Here is a 27,914-nt window from a genome sequence, read left to right as displayed (position 1 = left end):
GCTAAACAATATAACAATCGTTAAAATCCATCATTAGATTAGTTGTCATGAGATTTCCAACCATCAAAGGTGCCATTTTAAGTTGTGGCAATATCAAACAACAGCTCGACATGAACGACCTAAAAGACAACATTTGTCATTTTGAATATTTTAATTATTGATACTTAGTGGTCTCTACAACTAGTTTGGTCCCTTCTCCAAAAATGACTCTCCAGTCTGCTCCTGAAGCAGTCACACAGTGGATCTGCTCTGAGCAATAACTAGATGAACTATTTTCTCATGAAGCTACAGTATTTATAGTTAACAGGACATAGATAAAAATTATACTGCCGTTGAATAGCAAATGCTAATTTGGCTTCAAACTAATTGGACTTACTAGCTACCACTTACTAGACTTACTAAATATTTGCCATGAATGTCTGTGTTCGAGGAGAAATGACTCTCATAGTTACAGCCATAAATAATTCAAATATTTTAGAACTAAAAGCATGTATGGGACTTTTTTTTTTAAGCCTGTTTTTGTCTAATATCATAATACATGGTTTATCTAGTGTTTGTATTTGAATATAAACTTCAAATGGACATTTCAGCATCTATAGGACCAAATTAAAAATGATTAATTGAGAGTTAGGGTGACTGCAGAATTAGATATTACATCAACCATTACTCTTTAGATGATATGAAAAAAAAATAACTTACTTGAGCCAACTATCAGTTTTGTGCCCGTACCAAAGATGAGTTTATACGCCACAGAGTCAGTCACACACTAACATGGCCAACTACATAAACCCAGAGATGGACTTCTCAAGGGAAAAGGAGACTGAAGTCAGTCAACAGGCAACTGGTTTGTCACTAGAAAGGCCAATGAATTTTTGACGGTCTAAAATAAGTAAATACCGTTCTACTATTTCCTTGTGATTTATAAAACTAACCACTGGTTGGTAAAGAAAGTGGTTGTAGGAAAAGTCATGGAGGGATATTTCAGAGATATTTCAACTCCACAATTCAAAACAGCAATCAACTTTTGTCTTTTGTCTTTCTTCGTGTTACGGCACCTGCTGTTCTCCTATTAGAAATTATTAATGCAATCAACTATTTGAAATTATATTACCTTGTCCTCTCAGATGCTTTTTCTGAATGCTGCGTACAAGCCTTTATTCTAGTTGAAGTTGAACATACAATAAAATAATAAATAAAACCTGATATAGAGATACTCACTGGCCTCGACAGTCAGTTTGATTCCTTTCCCAAAAAATGTTTTTAAGCCTCCTGTCCCAGTCACACACAGTTTCTTCCCTGAACAATAACTGCTGTGTAAAGAACCTAACAGTGATGGATTTAATCACATTATCTGTAAACAGTTGCATTTTTATAGGCATAATTTGCTTTTACCTATGGGGTTACTGGTTTGTAATAAGGAAAAAACATTAAATTAATCTTTAGAAATGTCAGAAAATTCAAAAATACTATCACAGTATTGTATTACTGACTTGATTGCATTTATTACAGTAGCAAACATTTGTTTAAGCAATTACCATAATGCTCTTTAAAACTGTTCTCTCCCACTTTTGAGTCAGTGCTGAATTTCAGAAAATTAGAAACTGTTTTGTGCTGAGTGCTAGCTGCTTTCTTGGGGCCAGCATCACATCCAAGGACAAACTATTGCTTTCTGCTACACAATATATTATCATAAATGTGTCATTAGATTGTCATGGTAATATTTCCTACTATGACTAGTGTTATTTTAAGTTGTGGCAATGCCAAATGATACTTTGTCCTTCACGTTTCCTTTTCAATATTTGAATTCCTGATACTCACTGGTCTCTACGACTAGTTTGGTCCCTTCTCCAAAAATGAGTCTCCGGGTTCCTCCTGAAGTAGTCACACAGTGGATCTGCTCTGAGCAATAACTAGATGGACTGTTTCTTCACGAAGTTACACTAATTACAATTAACAAGTCATAGCTACAGAATTATATTTCACTTGATTAGCAAATTCTTATTTGGCTTCAAACTAACTGGACTTAAGTACCAGAATTATTAAATATTTGACATGAATGTTTGTGTTATAGCAGAAATGTAGAGGGAAAATGACTCAAAATTAGTGCCATACAAATTTTGGAATTTTACAACTAAAGGAGTGAAGGACTTTTAAGCCTGTTTTTGTCTAATATCATACTACATGGTTTATTGTTTGTATTTGTAAACACGGTTTCAATGGATATTTCAGCATGTATAGGACGTATAGGAGGATTTAAAAATAATGAATTGAGAGTTAGGGTGACTGCAGAATCAGATGTTATCAGATCAACCATCACGCTTTAGATATGAATAAAAATAACTTACTTGAGCCAACTATCAGTTTTGTGCCAGTACCAAAGATGAGTTTAGAAGCCACAGAGCCAGTCACACACTAAGACGCCCAACTACATAAACCATAAAGTCAGTCAACAGGCGAAAAGTTTATCACTAGAAAGGCCAATACATTTTTGGGGGGTTGAAAAGAGGCCAACAAGCAATCAAATTAAGGGAGTAAATACAGTTATAACTACTAATCTGTTGTGTGTTTATTTAGAAAATCTAACAGTGGGTAGTACAGAAAGTAAGTGTACGAAAAGTCATGGAGGGATATTTTGAAACGCGAGATATTTCAATGCAAATTTCAAAATAGCAATCTATTGACTGTGGTTTGGTCTTCCTTCTGTTCTTTTCTTATTACAAATAATTAACACAACTTCCACTATTTTAAAATATATTTGGTGCTTTGTTTTCTCAATTAGATAATTCTGAATGTTGTGCACAAGTCATTATACTAGTTCAAGTTCATGTTCAAGGTAAAAGTAGTCAATATGTTTATATGTGTAAGTGATTGAATATGTTCAGTCAAACAATATGATTGTGATGCTGATGGTTCAGCAGGCTAAGGTGCATATTTACCCTGTTGTGGGTTTTTGGTTGATTGCTTGTCATACCCCATTTGTCTTGCCATACCATTTAATAAAGCAGCAATACTCACTGGCCTCAACAGTCAGTTTGATTCCTTCCCCAAAAATTAATTTCCAGTTTCCTGTCCCAGTCACACAATGTTTCTTCCCTAAACAATAACTGTAGTGTACAGAACGTGACGGAGTGACGGATTTAGTGACATCGTCTGCAAACAGTTATATTTTTATAGACATAATTTGTTGTTACCTCTAGAGTTAGTGCTATCTAAGGAAAAAAATATATATATTTAAAACTGTCCTGAAATTCAAACATACCATCATAATAATATATTTTTAGATTTTTAAACTGTTTAACCCCACTTTTGAATCAATGGCGAATTTCAGAAACTTACTAGAGACAACAATTAACTTAAATTATAGATAACGTTATGTTAAACAATATAATATTCATCAAAATGTGTCATTAGATTTAGTTGTCATGATATCTCCAACCATCAAAGGTGCTATTTTAAGTTGTGGCAATACCAACAGCTTGACAGGAACGATCTAAAAGACACTATTTGTCATTCACTTTTATGGTTAAATATTTGAATTCTTGATACTCACTGGTCTCTACAACTAGTTTGGTCCCTTCTCCAAAAATGAGTCTCACGTTTCCTCCTGAAGCAGTCACACAGTGGATCTGCTCTGCGCAATAACTAGATGGACAATTTCCTCATCAAACTACGCTAATTATGGTTAACAAGTCATAGGTAAATAATTACTGTCCTTGAAAAGCAAATTCGCATTTGGCGTCAGACGAATTGGACTTAAGTACCAGAATTATTAAATATTTGACACAAATGTCTGTGTTTTAGCAGAAATTTGTATGAAAAAATATTCTCTCACAGTTACAGCCTTAAACATTTCAGAAATTTTAGAACTGAAAGAATGTAAGGGACGTTTTAAGCCTGTTACTATACTACATGGTTTATCTAGTGTTTGTACAAGCTTCCAATCGACATTTCAGAAAATATAGGACCAATTTAACAATGATGAATTGAGAGTTAGGGTGACTGCAGAATCAGATGTTATTAGATCTACCTTCACTCTTTACATGATATGAATAAAAATAACTTACTTGAGCCAATTATCAGTTTTGTGCCAGTACCAAAGATTAGTTTAGAACCGCTATAGCCAGTCACACACTAAGAAGCCCAACTACATAAACCCAGAGATTAACTTCTGAAGGAAAAAGGGGACAACAGATGACTGGTTTATCACTAGAAAGGGCAAGAATTTTGGGGCATACAAGGGGCCTACAAGAAGGCCAACAACCATCAGTTTAAGGGGGTAACTACAATTATAACTATGATTGTGATTGAATATATTCAGTCAATCAAACAATGAGAAGGTAGGTGGTAGATGGTTCAGCAGGCTAAGGTGCATATGTGTCCTGCTGTGGATTTGTAGTTTAACACACAACATTACTGCTTCTTATCCCCCTTCTTTCTTGTCATTTTCCATGGTATAACGTCTACTAAAGCAGAGATACTATAAAATAATTATTAAACCTGATCATGGTGATACTCACTGGCTTCGACAGTCAGTTTGATTCCCTTCCCAAAAAGTAATTTCCAGCTTCCAGTCCCAGTCCCAGGCACACAATGTTTCTTCCCTGAACAATAACTGTTGTGTACAGAACCTTCCAGTGACAGATTTAATCACATCATCTGCAAACAGTTTTATTTGTATAGACATAATTTGTTGTTACCTGCAGTGTTACTGGTTTCCAATAAGGGAAAACCCAAAATGAATCTTTAAAAATGTCCTGAAACTCAAGCATACACTATATTAATGATTTGATTGTAATAATAATTGACAGCATCTATCACAGTAGTAATAGATGCATGCGATTACTATGATCCTCTTTTGAAACTTTTTATCCCTGTTTCTCAGTCAATATTGAATTTCAGAAAATTACTTAAGAAAACTATTAATTTTGTGATGGCAGCTATTTTCCGGGGCCCTGTATCACACCAAGAACAAACTACAGATAACTTTGTGCTAAACAATATTATCATCATCATGTGTCATTAGATTTAGTTGTCATGATATTTCCAACCATGATGAACAAACTAAAAGACATTATTTGTCATTCCCTTTTCCTTTTGAATATTTGAATTCTTGATACTCACTGGTCTCTATAACTAGTTTGGTCCCTTCTCCAAAAGTGATTCTCCTGTCTCCTGAAGTAGTCACACAGTGGATCTGCTCTGAGCAATAACTAGATGGACTGTTTCCTCATGAAGCTAAACTAATTATATTTAACAAGTCATAGGTAAAATATATATATACATTGCACTTGAATAAAAAAAATTCTTATTTGGCTTCAAACTAATTGGACTTAAGCATCAGAATTAATAAATATTTGACTTGAATGTGTGAATTCTAGCAGAAATTTGTACAAAAAATTATTCTCACAGAACTAAAGGAGTGACAGACTTTTTAAGCCTTGTTTTTTATCTTATCTAATCTAATTTCAATTTGAATTTCAAAACAGCAACCAATTGACTGTAGTTTGTAATGGGGTCTGCTCTTTTCCTAATACAAACAAATAACACAACATCCACTATTTAAAATTATGTTTTTGCTCTCTGAATCAGATGCTCATTCTGAATGCTGTGCACAAGCCATTATACTAGTAGTTAATACAAGTAGTTAATACATTTATAGGTATAAGTGATTGAATATATTCAGTCAATCAAACAATGTGATGGTAGTCCTGATGGTTCAGCCTGCTAAGGTGCATATTTGTCCTGGCATGGGTTTGTACTTTAACGTACAACATTTATTGCTTCCTATTCCCCCTTCTTTGTCACTTTCCACTGTACAAGGTCTACTACTAAAGCAGAGATACTATAAAACAATTATTAAACGTGATATCATATTGATACTCACTGGCATCGACAGTCAGTTTGATTCCTTCCCCAAAAAGTAATTTCACGTTCCCTGTCCCAGTCACACAATGTTTCTTCCCTGAACAATAACGGTTGTGCAAAGAACCTAACAGTGACGAGTTTAATCACATCATCTGCAAACAGTTTTATTTAACTATAAGGTTTCTTTTTTTTCCAGTAAGGAAAAAAGACACATTACATTAATCTTTAAAAAATGTCCTGAAATTCAAACATACCATGATAGTATTATGGTATTATTAGTAGTATTACTGGTAGTATTATTAGTATGATTTGACTGCAATAATAATTCATAGCATTTATTACAGTAGTAATAATTACTTTAGGCATTGACTATGATTTTAAAACAGTTTACCCCTGCATTTGAGTAAACCCAGAAACATACTTAAGAAAACGATTAACTTTGTGTGGCTAAATCTCAGTTTCTTGGGGCCAGCATCACTTTAACATTAACATTAACAATCTACACTGACAACTTAGTGCTAAACAGTGGTATCATCGTCATATTTTGCCATTAGATTTAGTTGTCATGATATTTCCAACTACCATTGGTGCTACTTTAAACTGTGGCAATATCAAATTATAGCTTGGCAGGAACTGTCTAAAATATATTATTTCTCATTTACTTTTCCTTCTGATTTTTTGAATTCTCAGTACTTACTGGTCTCTACAACTAGTTTGGTCCCTTGTCCAAAAATGACTCTCCAGTCTGAAGTAGTCACACAGTGGATCTGCTCTGAGCAATAAATAGATGCACTGTTTCCTCATGAAGCTATACTAACTCCAGTTAACAAATTATAGTTAAAAAAAATAATTATTGCACTTGAATAGGAAATTCTTATTTGGTTTCCACCTCATTGGACTTACCAGAAGTACCAGAATTACTAAATATTTGACACAAATGTCTGCATTCTAGCAGAAACATGTATGAAAAATGACTCTCTCACAGTTACAGCCATACAAATTTCACAAATTTTTGAACTAAAAGAGTAAGCGGGACTTTTTAAGACCTGTATTTGTCTAATATCATATAAGATTGTTTGTATTTACATTGTTATCAGGTTTGTATTTAAACTTACTTGATTCAGTGATCAGTTTTATCCCCTGGCCGAATATGATCTTGTCTGAATATGACACACAGTGTTCGTTACCATCACAATAACTGATGGGAGACTCAGATGAGGAACGTAAAGGTATGAAATATTGTGAAATATGTTGCTGAAATAAGTGTGTTTATTTTCTCATTGACATCCATGAATGTTTTTTAATTAAATAAGGGGGTTTTAACAAGTGTCACGGGCCTAAAGGTGATGAAACTCACTCAACACACACATGAATATCCATAAACGCTTTAAATTGTAGGGGCAGCAGGGTGGTGTAGTGAGACCCAGGTTCAAACCTCCACCCTGCTGAAGTGCCCTTGAGCAAAGATACTGAATCCCTAACATCTCCAGACACTGACCTCTAACCTCCTTGAAAAAGGTTGCTTCTCTACAGCATTAAAGTAACATATTATTTTAGCATTACTATGATTCCAGTAAGTAAAGGAAAAAAAGATTGCAGTTAATTGGTTCGTACTCAGCAACACTAATGTGTTCTGTTTTTGCGCCTTTTGTTTTTGAGGTTTTTTACATTTACTAAAAACACTGTAGGTTATAAAATTTGATAATGTCACCCATAAAGCCATTTACTGCCACTGCTGTACATGGATTCATTAAAAGTAGAATTCAAGAAGTAGATTTTCTTACTTGTTACAATTAGCTAACTTCTCTCATTTCTCAAATACTACTGTAATGCTGCAATTTGAGAAAAACAGAAACCCTCTCACTAAAAATCAACTCCATAGTCAAACCAAGTGTTTAATCTCAAAATCAGATATCCACCATTTTAAAAATGTGATACATACTCTGACAAAATGATTGCAGGCATGAACATAAAACTAAGTGTCAAATAGTTTTAAAGTTATTATGTGACGTTTGCACATAAAATAGTTATATTTGAAAGTAATAAGTCAGTAATCTGCATTTTGAGCAAGGAACGTAATGGAATAATGTTTTAGAACAAAACTTTTCAACTTTAGCATAGTGGAAAACCTCATGTCCCAAATTGAGCTAAAGCTTATTTTTGCCACAATATAAAAGTCATTGAACTTACTGGGCTCAACATTCAGTCTTATCCCCGTCCCAAAGATGATTTGGTAAGTTCCAGTAGTCACACAGTACAAACCGCCATTACATTAACTGCAGTATTACAACTGTTAGCTTAACAACTTCCCAACGTAATTAACCATTAACATAATATCAATTTGCAGCTAATAGTTTCATAATACAGTTAATACAGTTAATGAAAATCATAATTATTTTGAAAAGGACACCTACTATTAACATAATAACTTATCTCCTGTTTACATAATAGTCAGTACATTATGGACAAGGCTGAAATTTTAAGGTTTCAAAATATGTAATAAGTGAATTTGTAATCTAATAGTAAAAATTCAACTCATAACTGTCACTCATTCACAAATGTGATTATTAACTATGGTGCTACAGCTGACAAGGGATGGATCTGTATGGAAGAGTCTTTGGTGATTATTGTACTGTTAATGTAATAAAAACCAATAATGTGATTATTATTAAATTAACAGGAAAAAAGTTATATTAATGGAAGTTAACTTTTATTACATTAATCAGAAGTTGTTACAGTAACAGCTGTGACATGCTGCTTCTACTTATGATTTATATTGAAGAAAGCTTGGAAAAACTAATATCATATCCTACTATTTGCTGTAATTAGTTATTATGTTATTTATCCATGATTTGGTTTCTTTGACATTTGTGGATTGGTATTTGTACCATTAATAATTTATCACTAATGAGGTCAAACCTGTGGAAATCATAGTATAACACAGAAAAGATCACTTGTATGTTCCTTATGAGTATGAAAAGCAAAAAATTTAACCATAAAATGAAGCTTTGGCCAAACTTGTATGAACTTAGCCCACAGATGGGAAATATTCATATACAACTCTGGAATAAAGCATTGTTTTCTATGAATTAGTGCTAATATACAGTTGTCTCTTTTCCCAAGAATTTATTTGAATGAAAGGACTTACTTGACTCCACAGTCAGTTTCATTCCAGTCCCAAATATCAGCTTGTTGTCAGTGTATGTCCCACAGTACAAACCAACAGGACAAAAACCCTCAGCATCCAAACAAACCTCATATTTAGATTTATGTATTTATTGTCATGAAAGCTGATATGATTAGTTAATAGTTTTAGATAGATTAATAGTTTTACCCAGACAAAAATAAACTCATGTGGGGAAAATGTAAAAACTGCTTTGTTGTCAGTGGGAAAATCAACGAATTTTCTCATTTCCTGACAAGTCGACATTTAAATAAAATACAGTATCAGCTATTCACAACTTCAGAGGTTGATTAGATGATTTATGTGATTGATCAGAACTTATTGATGAGTTTGATCAGTTGCCGTTCCGTATGGAACCAAAACATGTCCAGAAACAGAAATAAAATTTCCTCTGAGACAATCTGAATACTTGATATAATTTAATATTCAATACTCACTGCTCTCAACAGTTAGTTTGGTCCCTTCTCCAAAGATGAGTTTCGATCCCTGTGTCACACACTGAATCTTCCCTCAACTAAAACTATGTGCATCCTTTATTGATGCAGCATAAAGTCAGTTAATTGCTTAAACTTTTCTAAAATATTTAAAGGTGCATTTCACCCATAATACATCTTTAACTGGCCTGAACAATAACAAAATCAGATTCAGTTTTATTGGCCAAGTAAGTAAATTTGACATGGATGGGTTGCTCCTGTAGGTCACATTACACAAAATATATATAAAAGTAGTATATAAAAGTTTTAAAGTAGTAATTTGGGACTTTTAGGAGTAGTATATAAAGAACTAGCATATAACGATAATATTACTGCCTGTAAAACCTCATATCTCCAAAATGTAAAGTTTTCAGGAACTAAGAAAAACAGCTTTGTTTTCAGCCTGACCAACAGACATTTTTCAGTTTATCCAGCAAGTTTTTAAAAGGTTTCATCAGACCAACAGACGGAAAATTCCCTCAACTAAATTAGGATTAGAGTTAGGCTAAAGTCAAGGTTCATCTTACAGAGTCAATATCAACACTGGAAGATCCATACTGAGACGTAATCAACACAGCTAAGGTTTTAGTGTCTTTGTCATCCAGGAGACACATTTGCACTCAGTCTGTGTCCATAACTCTTAGACAAAATCAAGTGATTATAGAAAAATATATTTTCTATCATTTTTCATTACAGATGCTCCAAATTAAAAGTGCATACTGCAGAAGTGCTACACAACTTTCAAATGTCAAATGTTTCAGTGACATCTTCCTCAGTGACGCATTGTGTCATAAAAAGAGAAGAAGATATATTTTTTCTATGACGTTGTGACAATAATTCTTTCCTAATATTCAGTAGTGTGTTGATTATTCAGGACTGGCTGGATTTGGAATCAAAGTGTCTGCAGGTCAATATTATTTATGGATTTCTTAGGGAAAACAGACTTTTTTTACCTTTAGAGATAAGGTCTGCAGAAATGCAGACAGATAAATAATCCAGGTTTCAAGCTAAATTCCTCACTTAACTGAATAATTTAAGTATACTTGTACAAAATAAGGCACAGTTTCATTTTGTAAATTTTGTTGATCACTTTTGGTCATTTTGGTCATTGAACTTACGTGACTGAACGTTCAGCCTGGTTCCTCCACCAAACAGGATGTTACTCCCGTACGTCACACAGTGTTAGAGACTCTGATAAAAACCCACGAAGGCTCCGACCAAGTGGTTAAAGAGACCGGACCGTAATTTTATCCGATTTTATTTTATGTATCCTTTTATTCTTCTTTTAATGTGTTCTCTCTTGCTTGTGCTTATTTTTTATCTATTGTATTTAATCTAATGTATTTATCTAATGTATTTTTTTTTATCTTAAGTATTTTACTATTCTTGTTTTGTTATTTCTTCCTGTGAAGCACTTTGTAAACTTTGCTTTTAGATAACTGCTTTATAAATAAAGTTCATTATTATTATTATTATTATTATTATTGTTATTATTACTCACTGGGTTCGATGTGTAATCTTGTTCCGTTTCCAAAGAAGAGCTGATATCCAGCTCCGGTATTCACACAACATGAACCACCATAACAAAAACTGAGCAGGGTCCAGAGTGGATTACATGGAAAACAACTAAATAAAACGTCATTTCTAACCTACAAGTGTAAAAACTGAAAAGGTAGATTTTAAACAATAATATCCATATTTGATTACAAAAGAAAAAAAAAATGACACAGAAAATTAAACCAAATAATGGAACTTTTCAAAGGAGAGTAGGGAACTGAAGTGCTTGGTCAACTAAATGAGACACTTTTACAGACTGGATCCTCTAGATTTTAGATATATTATATATCTATATATATTTATATTTAGAAATACTGAATGATGATATGAATGATGATTTGCCAAATTGGATTTATAGCATTTTGGAATAAAGCTCTTCAATACTGTGAATGGTTCCTTGCTATTTAAAAGAGCAGCTGATGGTCTCGCTGGACTGATTTTGCCTGTCCACTCATACACAAGTTTGATATTGTCCACATTATAAAAGCAGTTCAACTTACTGGCATTAACATGTAGTTCAGTACCGCTCCCAAAGATAATCTTGTTATAGCCACTTCCAGTAGTCACACAGCCTGAAGCCTCAGTACAGAAACCCTCAGTCTCAACAACTGAGGGAATAAACCAGAAAACTATCTCTTCTGTTACCGTTTTTATGATCGCTTTGGCTCAGTTTAACACATCTTGCTTATTTCAAGTCAGGTTCCTGCACCAGTAAAGGATTATGTGCCAACAGCAGGAACTGGACTGCACATTTTCACCAGTTTGCTTCAGGTTAGCTTCAGGTTTTGCTCACAGTTCAATAAATGAAAACTGTCATTACTTTCCATCGTCAAACTACTCCCTGTTTCTAGTCCTGTCTCCTCCATCTGATCCTTTCCTGCTGGGAAACGCATTTCTCTCACTTTTCTTGCACAGAGCTAGTTATTTACATTTTAAGACATCATGCTCATTTCACAAAATTTCAATGTGCAAAAGTCTTAATGGAAAGGGACAAACTGAGAGGAAAAATCAGACGTTACGACTCAAAATGCTTCTAAGACTCAAAGGTCACAACTCTAAATCACAAGCTCTCTTGTCAGAATTTAGCCTCCTTATATTAGCATAATGCTGTGATGCTAGGATCAACTTTTTGCATAATGCCAAAGGCCAAAATTAGCTATTTAGAACTTTGCATTAAGAGTTTCCCACTTTAAAACTCTGTTGAGTTTGAGTCTGACATGACTGAAAAGTGTTTTTTTTGTTTTCGTTTTTTTTTCAATTGCATTTAGCTGGTAACTTCTTAGTCTTGTCATTATCTAGTCAGTAATATTCATTTCCTAGTTGGGAGTCTTGTATGGTCTTAACGAAGCCAGCAGAGCCAGTCTCCCCTACAGCTGATTATAGTTCGTACTACTGACAACTGTTTAAGATGAAACGGCTCTAACAAGATACCGATTTTACATTAAAATGTATATTTATAACATAAATAACGAATTTTCTTTTTCTTTCAATTTTCTTTTCAATTTCCTGCTATTTACTATAATCACTGACCTTAAAAAGGAGTCACTGATATCAGATGTGAATTGGCAAGTGGAATACGTGGAATAACTGAATTACACTGAGTAATTTTCTATGTAATAATTTCTCAGTCCTACATTTATCAGCCTTAAGAGCTGAATGAAGCATTTTCCGTCAGTCAGGAGTTCAGTCAGATCTCAAAACCCAGACTACATCCCTTTTTGAAGCATGAATTAATCCCATTACCTATAGCTTTCATTTGCTCTAATAATAAAGATCAAATGTACTTACTGGAGCCAACTACTAACTTAGTACCAGACCCAAAGAGGATTTTGTCGAGTCCACCAGTCACACAGCATGAGACTCCATCACAAAAACAAAACTCTGAGAAAACCTCGACAAAATACCGAGTCATGTTTTATACGATCATTTATCTGACTCTCTTTTCCAGACTTCCAGAGGCCAACAGTAGAATAAATTTAAAAATCCAAGATTCCTAACATCACAAATAACCAATAGTGAAGAGGTGAAAGGTCAGAGGTCACAGCACCCAGACAATAGATGGGACAAATATTGAGCCTAAAAGCCTAAAATGATGATGATGGATGATCCAGGTAGGAAAGTTTCTCTCCTCACTCTGGATAATAATTACTTTTAAAATTAAAAAATGTATTCCAGTACAGTTACTAGATATCTCATTAAAACTGTCACCTAAACTCAGTATATGTATTCTGATTACTCTCAGTTCCATTCAGATTACTTTAGCTTTAGCTTTTCAGGTTACTTTAAATTTGAGGTATAAAATGTGAAAAATTACAAAGTTCAAGAAATGTATTTAAGGTTTGCAGACAAGATCAGCTGACTCTGTTTAAACAGCTTCTGAGTTTCTCTGTTTGTTTTAAGTTTCCCAGAAGTGATCCTCTCATTTCTCAGAATAATCAGAATACATTATTCAGAATCAGAATGCATTATTTTTTAGGGAATGTAACAGAATACAGTTACGCCTTTTTTTGTATTTACTGTTCTGTTACTAACCAACCCTGTGAATATTCTGCTGAAACTGCCTTAATCATACCAACATGCCATTATAAAATAATTACGTCAAATACTTACTGCTGTTAATAATCAGTTTAGTTCCTTCTCCAAATAAAATCTTCCATCCTCCTGCTGAGGAAGTCACACAGTGTTTCTGTCCTGACCAAGAAGTCTGAGACTGGATTTTAGCAGTTTGTACAAGACGTTTTCAGTAGTTTCTGTATGTTGAATTGTTACTAGATTGTATCTAAAGTACGACCTACTGTACCTGCTTTTCATTATTTTCTCTCTACCCTTGCAAAGTTATAAAGTTGCTGCTACTACTACGTAAATGAGTATTCTTTAACGGCTTATGCTAGATTTTAATGACAGGGATTTTCACTTCATTGGCAGAATATTGGACCAATTCTCCAGATTTATGAAAGGACTCCGTCATATTCACAACCCACAAAAAGGCTCAAATTAAAAAATCTGCATTTTGCGGCTAAATAATTTACTTTTTCCCGATTCCAAAATCAAGGCTGCTCCACTTCCAAAGACTTTCCAAAGCTTTTTTTCCCCCCAGCATTCACACATGTAGATAAAATATAATGCAATCTATTTTTCTATCTACTGTATATTTGATATTCTAAGTGATATCAGTATCCACACAGCACATAAAACAGACTCTCTCACTTGCTCTAAATTTGCTTTAAACTAATTTAAATGTGCTTTGCCGTTTGAATCTGTGTGAATCATTAAATCCTGACAGACGTTGGTTTGAGAGAACTTACTGGAGTCGACCGTCAGTTTTATTCCGGAGCCAAACAGGATTTTGTTGAGGCCTGCAGTATTCACACAGTGTGAAGTCAGGCTGCAGAAACCTGAAGCAGCAGAGACGCTCCTCTTCACATGAAGAGAGAGTTGCTCCTCTAAATATTATTTTATAAAAAAGCCTGAAGTCATGATTTGGTTTTACTGTTGATTTTATGTCCTCTTTTATATACATCCTGAGTTTTACGTCAACTGGACCTTTCACACTACAGTATATAGGATCTTCAGTATTTCAACAAGTGAAGCATTTCAAAACTATTGCTGCTTTGATAAAAAAGGACTATGGAATATTATTGAAGCTATTTACCTAACTAAAGACCTTAACCCCAAAAAAGTAACACTTCAGAGAATAACTTGTTGTATTTTTAAAATACCGTGCAGTAAATATCCAGAAAGTGAGTATTTTGAAAGGAAGTCTTCAGTTAAAGCCTCGATTGAAAACAAAACATGATTCCCTGTAAAGCTTTGATTCATATTGGCCCGTGTATTGAAAGCACACAGCAATATTATGTTGCTGCTTAAAAAATCTCCCTCACACATAATAGGTTTAGGGCAAGAAACACAATGTAAATCCATTTTTAAGTACAAACACAATATTATTGTGCACTTTCAATACTTTTTTTCCAGGTTAAAACACTACATATCATATTAATACACTGGAATAAGGCCACCGTAAACTTATTCTGCATTATCTGAATGATAATGTGCTTTAAATTGTCTGTCCTGTTGCTGCATTATGATCCTGACATTCAGCTTGTCTTTAAACTCACAGAAACTTCAGATAAAAGACGATAAAGGACTTACAGGAGTCCACAGAGAGTTTTGTTCCGGATCCAAACAGGATTTTGTCGACACTAGCACCCTTCACACAACAACAAACTGCAGCACAGAAACCCTCGCACACTTAAGACACTAAAATATTAAGGCACACAAGTTTCTTCACTGCCTTGAAATTACAAGTCGATTGAAATAGTGTCGAATAGTCAAAATTATGTTCATTAGTTGTTTTAATGTAGTAAAACTCACTGAGGGAATTAAAGAGAATTAGTTCAATCAGTTGAGTTTATCAGCTCAATCCACTAATTAATAAAATGTATTCCAGTGTTCTTTACTCTTTTTCTACTGAGGAGGTTTTTACTGTCAGTTTCACAAAATTATTGTATCACTAGACAAGAAGTAAGCAGCTGACTGCACTAAAACCACCGGCCATTTCTAACAGAGAAACACTACTTTTCCTTATAGCATTTCTAAAACTCTGCATGGTATCAAGTGTAGGGATTTAACTGGATACTAATTTGTATTATGGTTATCGTTATTTTTTATGTTTTATCAGAAATAGACTCATGATTCACGTAACATACTGTACACAACAAGTCTCTATCCTCCATCCCTAAACTAGGAAAACGAAGGGTTTCTGGAGGTTTAACTCAAATATGCATGCTGGGAAGTCTGCCAGTTAGCTAAGAGTGATTTTATTAAACTTATATGATCAGTTTAGTGAACGAGTGGTACATAATGTTAAGTTACAGGTCCTGAACTGATGCTTACAAGTTCTGAAGCTGATAACTAGCAATTGTAAGTTTTCTCAGATCTGAAAGCATTTGCTGTTTAACTTTTCTGATTCACTTAAAACAGAATCAGCCATGTTTTAGTTTTAGTTTCAGCGGTCGGACTGAAGGACGTTTGTAGAAACATCTGATGTGAAACTCACTGTTCTCGACAAACAAGAAGACTCCAGCTCCGAAGGTGATTTTGTTGGTTGCGGTCGCAGTCACACTGTGAATTTGACCTGAACAACAACCAGCCGCTCACTTCCTTCTGACTGACTCTGAGACGTCGGGGAGACGAAACTCTGACATTTCCTCACAGCCGCTTGATTACATTTCCATTTTACATTTCTACATTTTAGGCATTTAGCTGTCTCTTTTTAACCAGAGAGACTTCTACTGAGTTACAATCAGCTTCAGCTCCTAGGTCACCAACATTACAAGCAACCAACAGTAAGGAGGTCATGGGTCAGAGGTCATAATAACATGATAATATTCACTTTTATTTTATTTCAATCGTCCGCTGTTGACTCAACACTGTATCAGCTGACTATCAACAAATGTTCAACAAACTCTCTGTAATTTATGTCAGTTACCTTTAAATTGATCAGACCTGATCAGATTACTATCAGTGGAATGTTGACAGACTGTCAACAACTTTGGTTAAGGTTAGGTTTAGGTTTAGTCACATAAAAAACTTGGTTAAAACTGACTTAGATCCAGATTAAGGTCTTAAGGTATCGAGTATTTCCACTCAGAGCCGCTGAACTCAGAACCCGTCTGTACAATCCAGCTTCTGACTGTTAACTTTTATGCCTTTTTCTAATATTCTGTGCTGTTACGTTGTATTTGCTGTCTATTTATTGCTGTCTATTTGTTACTCTTTTTTGAGACAAATCTTGCTGACGGTCGACTGGCGGGACGATCAACTGTTACCCAATATTCCCGTGAGACAAACAGAGTAATAAAAATCAAAGCTAATCAGAGAGGCAGAAGGCAGTTTCCCGGATTGTTATTCTCAGTTTGGGTGAACTAGTTGATCGGTGTCATTTCATTTTCACCACTGATCAAATGTTTTGCACAAAAAGGATCAATAATTCAACTTTTAGACGTCTGATTTTACTGTAGCTGGTGAAATATTCATGCAGACTGTTGAACAATTTAAAGATCATAAACCAAATGAAACAGATAAATCTGCAGCCTGTCCAAACAGACACAATCTGAAATCCTGTTAAATAACAATAGAGGAATTTTACTGGAGAAATTGGACAGAAAATCTTACTTGATTCCACAAACAGTTTTGTTCCTCTCCCAAATATCAGCTTCTGCTGTCCTGCAGTATTCACACATCATGTGATGGTTTGACAAAAACCAGACTGATGCAGAACACAGTGATGTTGAAACCTGAAACACTATTTATCCATTTTGGGGGAAAATCTATCAAATCTATTGGATCCAGTCTGTAAAAGTGTTTTCATTCTGTCAACCAACCAGTCAAGTTCCCTTCAATCCTTTAAAAAGTCCAATCATTGGTTTTAATTTTGTTAATCAAGGAGTCACTTTTTCAAATAGTAGGAAACCTAATTTTGAAACAATAATCAAATGTGCAGAATTTCTGTCAATGAAATAAAAGTAAGGTGATGTAGTCCTCTTTAATGATACAACTATAAGATTTTAAAACACTATTTAAACTTAGGAGGTCAACAGTAGCTTGATTACTTTCACATTAGCAAATTTCTATGAGGCATTTTTTGAATTCACATGTGAAAAAACTTTTGAATTCAAAGTACATGTGTTTTTTACACATGTTTTCACATGTGAAATTAATGTTTTACATGTTAAACTCTGTCATATCTAACAAACTGTCACATGATGTCAGAAAACATGAAAAGAAATATTTAACTGTGAAAAACAACATTTGTCCAAAATGCACATGTGCTTTGAATTCACATTTGTATTTTCATGTGTGACTTTTTAGTAAGGGAGGAAATAGGAAAAACATTTAATAATACAGTTAGTATTAATAATGTATATAAAAATGTATTCCTACTTCTGAAACACTCAGTATTTACTGATCTGTTGAATTAACTTTGAGTCTGAATCCTAAATGTTTAAATGGCTGTTGCTCTAAGTATTCACATATTAGAACAAACAGTATTATGTTGTATTGGTGAATATTTATACATTGGTCCAGTTATTCAGTATCTTTCTATTAGATTTGAACTTACGGGAGTCGATGCTCAGTTTTGTTCCTCGACCAAAAATCATCTTGTAGTTGCCGCCGCTTGTCACACATTGACTGAGACTTTAACAAAAACTCACAGGGATCAACAAATGTTCAACAAACTGTCTGTAATTTATGTCAGTTACCTTTAAGTAGAGCTGATCAGATTCACTTTTATGCCTTTAATCTTTTGTGCTGTTGTGTTGTATTTGCTGTATTTTTATTGTCTTCTCTCTGTAAAGCACTTTGTAAATGTTTTTTGAGACCATTAATTCAACTTTTAGACGTCTGGCCCGTCCAAACAGACACAATCTGAAATCCTGTTAAATAACAATAGAGGAATTTTACTGGAGAAATTGGACAGAAAATCTTACTTGATTCCACAAACAGTTTTGTTCCTCTCCCAAATATCAGCTTTCCTGTTCCTCCAGTATTCACACATCATGTGATGGTTTGACAAAAACCAGACTGATGCAGAACACAGTGATGCTGAAACCTGAAACACTATTTATCCATTTTGGGGGAAAATCTATCAAATCTATTGGATCCAGTCTGTAAAAGTGTTTTCATTCTGTCAACCAAGGACTTAAGTTCCTTTAAAAAGTCCAATCATTGGTTTTAATTTTGTTAATCATTTCGTCAGAGTAGGAGTCGCTTTTTCAAAAAGTAGAAAATCTAATTTTCAAACAATGATCAATTATGCAGAATTTCTGTAAATGAAATAAAAGTAAGGTGATGTAGTCCTTTTTAATGATACAACTATAAGATTTTTAAACACTATTTAAACTTAGGAGGTCAACAGTAGCTTGATTACTTTCACATTAGCAAATTCCTGTGAGGCATTTTGTGAAATTCATGTGAAAAATACACATGTGAATTCAAAGCATTTGCTTTTTACACATGTTGGTTTCACATGTGAAATTAATGTTTCACATGTTAAACACTGTCATATCTAACAGCAGGAAACTACATGTGAAAAAGTACAAACTGTCACATGATGTCAGAAAACATTTGGAAAAAATATTTAAGTGTGAAAACCAACATTTGTCCAAAATGCACATGTGCTTTGAATTCACATTTGTATTTTCACACCTGACTTTTAGAAAAGAGAGGAAATGGGGAAAATATTTAATAATAAAATTTGTATTATTTTGATATTGTTTTGTGTCCAAAATGCACATGTGCTTTGAATTCACATTTGTATTTTCATGTGTGACTTTTTAGTAAGGGAGGAAATAGGAAAAACATTTAATAATACAGTTAGTATTAATAATGTATATAAAAATGTATTCCTACTTCTCAAACACTCAGTATTTACTGATCTGTTGAATTAACTTTGAGTCTGAATCCTAAATGTTTAAATGGCTGTTGCTCTAACTATTCACATATTAGAACAAACAGTATTATGTTGTATTGGTGAATATTTATATTTTGGTCCAGTTATTCAGTATCTTTCTATTAGATTTGAACTTACGGGAGTCGATGCTCAGTTTTGTTCCTCGACCAAAAATCATCTTGTAGTTGTTGCCGCTTGTCACACATTGACTGAGACTTTAACAAAAACTCACAGGGATCAACAAATGTTCAACAAACTGTCTGTAATTTATGTCAGCTACCTTTAAGTAGAGCTGATCAGATTCACTTTTATGCCTTTAATCTTTTGTGCAGTTGTGTTGTATTTGCTGTCTTTTTATTGCCTTCTCTCTATAAAGCACTTTGTAAATGTTTTTTGACACTAATATTGACGGGATGATCGAAGTGAAGTGTTACTCAATATTCCTGTGAGACACACAGAGAGAGTGAACTAGTTGATCGGTGTCATTTCATTTTCACCAATGATCAAATGTTTTGCACAAAAAGGATCCTTAATGAAACTTTTATACATCTGATTTTACTGTAGCTGGTGAAATATTCATGCTGACTGTTGAATAATTTAAAGATCATAAACCAAATGAAACAGATAAATCTGCAGCCTGTCCAAACAGACACAATCTGAAATCCTGTTAAATAACAATAGAGGAATTTTACTGGAGAAATTGGACAGAAAATCTTACTTGATTCCACAAACAGTTTTGTTCCTCTCCCAAATATCAGCTTTCCTGTTCCTCCTCCAGTATTCACACATCATGTGATGGTTTGACAAAAACCAGACTGATGCAGAACACAGTGATGCTGAAACCTGAAACACTATTTATCCATTTTGGGGGAAAATCTATCAAATCTATTGGATCCAGTCTGTAAAAGTGTTTTCATTCTGCCAACCAAGGACTTAAGTTCCTTTAAAAAGTCCAATCATTGGTTTTAATTTTGTTAATGTTTTTGTCAGAGTAGGAGTCGCTTTTTCAAAAAGTAGAAAATCTTATTTTCAAACAATGATCAATTATGCAGAATTTCTATAAATGAAATAAAAGTAAGGTGATGTAGTCCTTTTTAATGATACAACTATAAGATTTTTAAACACTATTTAAATTTAGGAGGTCAACAGTAGCTTGATTAATTTCACATTAGCAAATTCCTATGAGGCATTTTGTGAAATTCATGGGAAAATACACATGAGAATTCAAAGCACTTGTGTTTTACACATTTTGGTTTCACATGTGAAATTAATGTTTCACATGTTAAACACTGTCATATCTAACAGCAGGAAACTACATGTGAAAAAAAGAAGACTTTTCACCTGAGAATTGAAATTTTCACATCTGAAGTATAAACTGTCACATGATGTCAGAAAACATTTGGAAAAAATATTTAAGTGTGAAAACCAACATTAGTCCAAAATGCACATGTGCTTTGAATTCACATTTGTATTTTCATGTGTGACTTTTTTAGTAAGGGAGGAAATAAGAAAAACATTTTATAATACAGTTAGTATTAATAACGTATATAAAAATGTATTCCTACTTCTCAAACACTCAGAATTTACTGATCTGTTGAATTAACTTTGAGTCTGAATCCTAAATGTTTAAATGGCTGTTGCTCTAAGTATTCACATATTAGAACAAACAGTATTATGTTGTATTGGTGAATATTTATATTTTGGTCCAGTTATTCAGTATCTTTCTATTAGATTTGAACTTACGGGAGTCGATGCTCAGTTTTGTTCCTCGACCAAAAATCATCTTGTTGTTGTTGCCGGTGTTTGTCACACATTGACTGAGACTTTAACAAAAACTCACAGGGATCAACAAATGTTCAACAAACTGTCTGTAATTTATGTCAGCTACCTTTAAGTAGAGCTGATCAGATTCACTTTTATGCCTTTAATCTTTTGTGCAGTTGTGTTGTATTTGCTGTCCTTTTATTGCCTTCTCTCTGTAAAGCACTTTGTAAATGTTTTTTGAGACCATTAATTCAACTTTTAGACATCTGGCCCGTCCAAACAGACACAATCTGAAATCCTGTTAAATAACAATAGAGGAGTTTTACTGGAGAAATTGGACAGAAAATCTTACTTGATTCCACAAACAGTTTTGTTCCTCTCCCAAATATCATCTTCTGTCCTCCTCCAGTATTCACACATCATGTGATGGTTTGACAAAAACCAGACTGATGCAGAACACAATGATGTTGAAGCCTGAAACACTATTTATCCATTTTGGGGGGGAAAATCTATCAAATCTATTGGATCCAGTCTGTAAAAGTGTTTTCATTCTGTCAACCAAGGACTTAAGTTCCTTTAAAAAGTCCAATCATTGGTTTTAATTTTGTTAATGTTTTTGTCAGAGTAGGAGTCGCTTTTTCAAAAAGTAGAAAATCTTATTTTCAAACAATGATCAATTATGCAGAATTTCTGTAAATGAAATAAAAGTAAGGTGATGTAGTCCTTTTTAATGATACAACTATAAGATTTTTAAACACTATTTAAATTTAGGAGGTCAACAGTAGCTTGATTAATTTCACATTAGCAAATTCCTATGAGGCATTTTGTGAAATTCATGGGAAAATATACATGAGAATTCAAAGCACTTGTTTTTCACACATTTTGGTTTCACATGTGAAATTAATGTTTCACATGTTAAACACTGTCATATCTAACAGCAAGAAACCACATGTGAAAAAAAAGAAGACTTTTCACCTGAGAATTGAAATTTTCACATCTGAAGTACAAACTGTCACATGACGTCAGAAAACATTTGGAAAAAATATTTAAGTGTGAAAACCAACATTTGTCCAAAATGCACATGTGCTTTGAATTCACATTTGTATTTTCACACCTGACTTTTAGAAAAGAGAGGAAATGGGGAAAATATTTAATAATAAAATTTGTATTATTTTGATATTGTTTTGTGTCCAAAATGCACATGTGCTTTGAATTCACATTTGTATTTCCATGTGTGACTTTTTAGTAAGGGAGGAAATAGGAAAAACATTTAATAATACAGTTAGTATTAATAATGTATATAAAAATGTATTCCTACTTCTCAAACACTCAGTATTTACTGATCTGTTGAATTAACTTTGAGTCTGAATCCTAAATGTTTAAATGGCTGTTGCTCTAAGTATTCACATATTAGAACAAACAGTATTATGTTGTATTGGTGAATATTTATACTTTGGTCCAGTTATTCAGTATCTTTCTATTAGATTTGAACTTACGGGAGTCGATGCTCAGTTTTGTTCCTCGACCAAAAATCATCTTGTTGTTTGTCACACATTGACTGAGACTTTAACAAAAACTCACAGGGATCAACAAATGTTCAACAAACTGTCTGTAATTTATGTCAGCTACCTTTAAGTAGAGCTGATCAAATTCACTTTTATGCCTTTAATCTTTTGTGCTGTTGTGTTGTATTTGCTGTCTTTTTATTGCCTTCTCTCTGTAAAGCACTTTGTAAATGTTTTTTGAGACCATTAATTCAACTTTTAGACGTCTGGCCCGTCCAAACAGACACAATCTGAAATCCTGTTAAATAACAATAGAGGAGTTTTACTGGAGAAATTGGACAGAAAATCTTACTTGATTCCACAAACAGTTTTGTTCCTCTCCCAAATATCAGCTTCTGCTGTCTTGCTCCAGTATTCACACATCATGTGATGGTTTGACAAAAACCAGACTGATGCAGAACACAGTGATGCTGAAGCCTGAAACACTATTTATCCATTTTGGGGGAAAAAATCTATCAAATCTATTGGATCCAGTCTGTAAAAGTGTTTTCATTCTGTCAACCAAGGACTTAAGTTCCCTTCAATGCTTTAAAAAGTCCAATCATTGGTTTTAATTTTGTTAATGATTTCGTCAGAGTAGGAGTCGCTTTTTCAAATAGTAGGAAATTAATTTTTCAAACAATGAACAAATGTGCAGAATTTCTGTCAATGAAATAAAAGTAAGGTGATGTAGTCCTTTTTAATGATACAATTTTAAAACTTTTAAACACTATTTAAACTTAGGAGGTCAACAGTAGCTTGATTACTTTCACATTAGCAAATTCCTATGAGGCATTTTTTGAATTCACATGTGCAAAAACTTTTGAATTCAAAGTACATGTGTTTTTTACACACGTTTTCACATGTGAAATTAATGTTTTACATGTTAAACACTGTCATATCTAACAAACGGTCACATGATGTCAGAAAACATGAAAAGAAATATTTAACTGTGAAACCAACATGTGTCCAAAATGCACATGTGCTTTGAATTCACATTTGTATTTTCATGTGTGACTTTAAGAAAGAGAAAAAACAACAGGAAAAATATTGAATAATACATTGAGTATTAATAATGTGATAATGTATTCCTACATTACTGATCTGTTGAATTAACTTTGAGTCTGAATCCTAAATGTTTAAATGGCTGTTGCTCTAACTATTCACATATTAGAACAAACAGTATTATGTTGTATTGGTGAATATTTATACTTTGGCCCAGTTATTCAGTATCTTTCTATTAGATTTGAACTTACGGGAGTCGATGCTCAGTTTTGTTCCTCGACCAAAAATCATCTTGTTGTTGCTGTTTGTCACACATTGACTGAGACTTTAACAAAAACTCACAGGGATCAACAAATGTTCAACAAACTGTCTGTAATTTATGTCAGCTACCTTTAAGTAGAGCTGATCAGATTCACTTTTATGCCTTTAATCTTTTGTGCAGTTGTGTTGTATTTGCTGTCTTTTTATTGTCTTCTCTCTATAAAGCACTTTGTAAATGTTTTTTGAGACCATTAATTCAACTTTTATACGTCTGGCCCGTCCAAACAGACACAATCTGAAATCCTGTTAAATAACAATAGAGGAGTTTTACTGGATAAATTAGACAGAAAATCTTACTTGATTCCACAAACAGTTTTGTTCCTCTCCCAAATATCATCTTCTGTCCTCCTCCAGTATTCACACATCATGTGATGGTTTGACAAAAACCAGACTGATGCAGAACACAGTGATGTTGAAACCTGAAACACTATTTATCCATTTTGGGGGGAAAAATCTATCAAATCTATTGGATCCAGTCTGTAAAAGTGTTTTCATTCTGTCAACCAAGGACTTAAGTTCCTTTAAAAAGTCCAATCATTGGTTTTAATTTTGTTAATGATTTCGTCAGAGTAGGAGTCGCTTTTTCAAATAGTAGGAAATTAATTTTTCAAACAATGAACAAATGTGCAGAATTTCTGTCAATGAAATAAAAGTAAGGTGATGTAGTCCTTTTTAATGATACAATTTTAAAACTTTTAAACACTATTTAAACTTAGGAGGTCAACAGTAGCTTGATTACTTTCACATTAGCAAATTCCTATGAGGCATTTTTTGAATTCACATGTGCAAAAACTTTTGAATTCAAAGTACATGTGTTTTTTACACACGTTTTCACATGTGAAATTAATGTTTTACATGTTAAACACTGTCATATCTAACAAACGGTCACATGATGTCAGAAAACATGAAAAGAAATATTTAACTGTGAAACCAACATGTGTCCAAAATGCACATGTGCTTTGAATTCACATTTGTATTTTCATGTGTGACTTTAAGAAAGAGAAAAAACAACAGGAAAAATATTGAATAATACATTGAGTATTAATAATGTGATAATGTATTCCTACATTACTGATCTGTTGAATTAACTTTGAGTCTGAATCCTAAATGTTTAAATGGCTGTTGCTCTAACTATTCACATATTAGAACAAACAGTATTATGTTGTATTGGTGAATATTTATACTTTGGCCCAGTTATTCAGTATCTTTCTATTAGATTTGAACTTACGGGAGTCGATGCTCAGTTTTGTTCCTCGACCAAAAATCATCCTGTTGTTGGTGTTTGTCACACATTGACTGAGACTTTAACAAAAACTCACAGGGATCAACAAATGTTCAACAAACTGTCTGTAATTTATGTCAGCTACCTTTAAGTAGAGCTGATCAGATTCACTTTTATGCCTTTAATCTTTTGTGCAGTTGTGTTGTATTTGCTGTCTTTTTATTGCCTTCTCTCTATAAAGCACTTTGTAAATGTTTTTTGAGACTAATATTGACGGGATGATCGAAGTGAACTAGTTGATTGGTGTCATTTCATTTTCACCACTGATCAAATGTTTTGCACAAAAAGGATCAATAATTCAACTTTTAGACGTCTGATTTTACTGTAGCTGGTGAAATATTCATGCTGACTGTTGAACAATTTAAAGATCATAAACCAAATGAAACAGATAAATCTGCAGCCTGTCCAAACAGACACAATCTGAAATCCTGTTAAATAACAATAGAGGAATTTTACTGGAGAAATTGGACAGAAAATCTTACTTGATTCCACAAACAGTTTTGTTCCTCTCCCAAATATCAGCTTTCCTGCTACTCCAGTATTCACACATCATGTGATGGTTTGACAAAAACCAGACTGATGCAGAACACAGTGATGTTGAAGCCTGAAACACTATTTATCCATTTTGGGGAAAAATCTATCAAATCTATTGGATCCAGTCTGTAAAAGTGTTTTCATTCTGTCAACCAAGGACTTAAGTTCCCTTCAATGCTTTAAAAAGTCCAATCATTGGTTTTAATTTTGTTAATGATTTCGTCAGAGTTCGAGTCGCTTTTTCAAATAGTAGGAAATTAATTTTTCAAACAATGAACAAATGTGCAGAATTTCTGTCAATGAAATAAAAGTAAGGTGATATAGTCCTCTTTAATGATACAATTTTAAAACTTTTAAACACTATTTAAACTTAGGAGGTCAACAGTAGCTTGATTACTTTCACATTAGCAAATTCCTATGAGGCATTTTTTGAATTCACATGTGAAAAACTTTTGAATTCAAAGCACTTGTGTTTTTTACACGTTTTCACATGTGAAATTAATGTTTTACATGTTAAACACTGTCATATCTAACAAACGGTCACATGATGTCAGAAAACATGAAAAGAAATATTTAAGTGTGAAAACAACATTTGTCCAAAATGCACATGTGCTTTGAATTCACATTTGTATTTTCATGTGTGACTTTTTTTGTATGGGAGGAAATAGGAAAAACATTTAATAATACAGTTAGTATTAATAATGTATATAAACATGTATTCCTACTTCTGAAACACTCAGTATTTACTGATCTGTTGAATTAACTTTGAGTCTGAATCCTAAATGTTTAAATGGCTGTTGCTCTAAGTATTCACATATTAGAACAAACAGTATTATGTTGTATTGGTGAATATTTATACTTTGGCCCAGTTATTCAGTATCTTTCTATTAGATTTGAACTTACGGGAGTCGATGCTCAGTTTTGTTCCTCGACCAAAAATCATCTTGTAGTTGTTTGTCACACATTGACTGAGACTTTAACAAAAACTCACAGGGATCAACAAATGTTCAACAAATTGTCTGTAATTTATGTCAGTTACCTTTAAGTAGAGCTGATCAGATTCACTTTTATGTCTTTAATCTTTTGTGCAGTTGTGTTGTATTTGCTGTCTTTTTATTGTCTTCTCTCTGTAAAGCACTTTGTAAATGTTTTTTGAGACCATTAATTCAACTTTTAGACGTCTGGCCCGTCCAAACAGACACAATCTGAAATCCTGTTAAATAACAATAGAGGAATTTTACTGGAGAAATTGGACAGAAAATCTTACTTGATTCCACAAACAGTTTTGTTCCTCTCCCAAATATCAGCTTCTTCTGTCCTGTTCCAGTATTCACACATCATGTGATGGTTTGACAAAAACCAGACTGATGCAGAACACAGTGATGCTGAAGCCTGAAACACTATTTATCCATTTTGGAGGAAAAATCTATCAAATCTATTGGATCCAGTCTGTAAAAGTGTTTTTATTCTGTCAACCAAGGACTTAAGTTCCTTTAAAAAGTCCAATCATTGGTTTTAATTTTGTTAATCAAGGAGACGCTTTTTCAAATAGTAGGAAATTAAATTTTCAAACAATGATCAAATGTGCAGAATTTCTGTAAATGAAATAAAAGTAAGGTGATGTAGTCCTGTTTAATGATACAATTTTAAAACTTTTAAACACTATTTCAACTTAGGAGGTCAACAGTAGCTTGATTACTTTCACATTAGCAAATTCCTATGAGGCATTTTGTGAAATTCATATGTGAAAAAACTTTTGAATTCAAAGCACGTGTTTTTTACACACTTGTTGGTTTCACATGTGAAATTAATGTTTTACATGTTAAACACTGTCATATCTAACAAACTGTCACATGATGTCAGAAAACATGAAAGAAAATATTTAAGTGTGAAAACCAACATGTGTCCAAAATGCACATGTGCTTTGAATTCA

The 27,914-nt window shown here is 33.4% G+C and overlaps 1 protein-coding gene across 1 annotated transcript in view; it reads right to left on the bottom strand.

Annotated features, from left to right (window-relative positions):
- The window catches only part of LOC144542107 (M1-specific T cell receptor alpha chain-like), a 55,672-nt gene that overhangs the window by 26,102 nt on the left and 1,656 nt on the right, over positions 1-27,914 (bottom strand). The gene's annotated exons all lie outside the window — the stretch shown is intronic.

This window comes from Centroberyx gerrardi, chromosome 13, assembly GCF_048128805.1.
Source record: "Centroberyx gerrardi isolate f3 chromosome 13, fCenGer3.hap1.cur.20231027, whole genome shotgun sequence".
Taxonomy (NCBI): Eukaryota; Metazoa; Chordata; class Actinopteri; order Beryciformes; family Berycidae; genus Centroberyx; species Centroberyx gerrardi.
Note: the sequence above shows the minus strand (reverse complement) of the source record. Positions and strands in the feature narration are given on the sequence as shown.